We start from the raw sequence: 2,151 nt of genomic DNA on the forward strand, positions 1-2,151 counted from the left end.
CACCTGCGGACACACAACACCTGCCCCGCACCTGTGGGTCTGCCATTTCTGAGGAAGGGGTGCCTCTCCTCCAACACAGCCCCCTCCCCTGTGTGCTCCAGTCACCCCTGCTCTCCCTCTGGACCCTGCATCCCTGAGCCCTGGTCTCCACCATTTCTGCTTGTTGCCTGCCCTCCATGGTTGGCTCCGTCCTTCTCAACAGCCCTGAACATGCTGACGTCTCTCGCTTCTTAAATGTCCCTTGCTGATCTTCACCCCTTGTGATCACCACCTCTCTCATCTTGTCAGAGTCTCCCTTTTTTTTTTTTTTTTAGCTATTTCTTGGGCCACTCCTGTGGCATATGGAGGTTCCCAGGCTAGGGGTCGAATTGGAGCTGTAGCCGCCAGCCTACGCCAGAGCCACAGCAACTTGGGATCTAAGCCGCATCTGCGACCTACACCACAGCTCACAGCAATGCCAGATCATTAACCCACTGAGCAAGGGCAGGGACTGAACCCGCAACCTCATGGTTCCTAGTCGGATTCGTTAACCACTGCGCCACGACGGGAACTCCCCAGAGTCTCCTTGAAAGTGTTTCCACCTCCTTGCCACCCTTCCAGCCAGTCCTCAGCCCCCTGCAGTGGGCCATCTGCCCATCACTCAGACTGCTCCACAGTGTCACCAGAGCCTACCTGAGTGGTGCACATGGGGGACAGTTTTCATCTTTTTCCAGCTTGAATTCTCAGTAGCATTTCACTCAGAGCAAGAAGCACTCCCTGGATGCCCCTTCTGTTTGTTTCCAGGCCCTGGGTCTCTGCTGGTGTGTGCGTGCGTTTCTCTGACCCTCGGTTCTTTGCCCCATCCTCTGAATCCACCCTCTTCCACACTGATCGTGTGCCCATTAAGCGCCAGACCTGTGTGGATGGATGTGTCGCATCTGAGACACTGAGATGATCTGAGTGGAAATGTTTGTTGAGTTCAGATGCTGTGCAAAGGTCAGGGTGGACCTGACCATGCAAAGGGGCAGTGGGGTCAGGGAGGGCTTCAGAGAGGAGGGGTAGGGGTAAGCCCCAGGAGTGGAAGAGGAGAGGAGGGTTGTTTGGGGCCGAGAAAGCATTGCAGGGCGTTGCTGCAAAGGTAGCAGAGGTAGAAAGGCATGCACAGACTCTGAGTGGCTTGTCCTCTATTTCAGCTGCCCCCCGGGATGTCTGGCCCCGTCTGCAGACATTTGGGGCTGTCACAACTTCTGGCATCTAGTGGAGGGAGGCCAAGGAGACTGTCAAACGTCCCCCAGGAGTTCCCGTTGTGGCTCAGTGGTTAACGAATCCGACTAGGAACCATGAGGTTTCGGGTTCGATCCCTGCCCTTGCTCAGTGGGTTAAGGATCCGGCGTGGCCGTGAGCTGTGGTGTAGGTTGCAGACGCGGCTCAGATCCAGCGTTGCTGTGGCTCTGGTGTAGACTGGCCAAGAAATGGCAAAAAGACCAAAAAAAAAAAAAAAAAAGTCCCCCAATGCACAGGACGCCCCCTCCCCCCACCCCCAGCCATAGTGAAGGACTGCCATGCAAATAACAGGAACACTGGGGTTGAGAACTCACATCCTGCTTTACCTCTAGTAGGAAGAGTCTGGCTCAGGTCAGAATTCCACGTGTAATTTTTCAGAGCTGACCGTAGGCCATTACAAAGTTTTACCTGGCAGTTCTCATGAAGGGTGGGGACTTGGGGCACAGCCAGGGCACTGCTATTTTCTGGAAGGACTTCAGTCCAAGCCTCAGCAGCCAGACGCCCACTCCACACCTCAGCCATGCTCCCGGGCACGTCCGTCTGCCCGGCCAGGTACCTCCATTCCTGGGGAAGCTGCCCCAGATGAGGCCTGGCTCAGGGCCTCTGCCAAGACCACCTAGTCTGGGGGCTTTGAAGACCTTTCCTCCACAGGAACTCAGAACCAGTACTTTTCCATTCCCAGCCCTCCCTTTCCCCTCCCCCCACCTCAGCCTCCAGGTCCTGGCAGCTCAGCTTTTCCAACTGGCAGCCGCTTAGTCACATTATGCAATCATCTGCTTTTCTTTGTCTTTGAATCTAGTAGGCACTTGATGCTTCTGGAATTGAATGAACAGGCATTCTCCTGTGATGCAGAGGGTTAAGGATCTGATGTTGTCACTGCAGTGGCTT

Source organism: Sus scrofa, chromosome 6 (genome assembly GCF_000003025.6).
Source record: "Sus scrofa isolate TJ Tabasco breed Duroc chromosome 6, Sscrofa11.1, whole genome shotgun sequence".
Classification (NCBI taxonomy): domain Eukaryota; kingdom Metazoa; phylum Chordata; class Mammalia; order Artiodactyla; family Suidae; genus Sus; species Sus scrofa.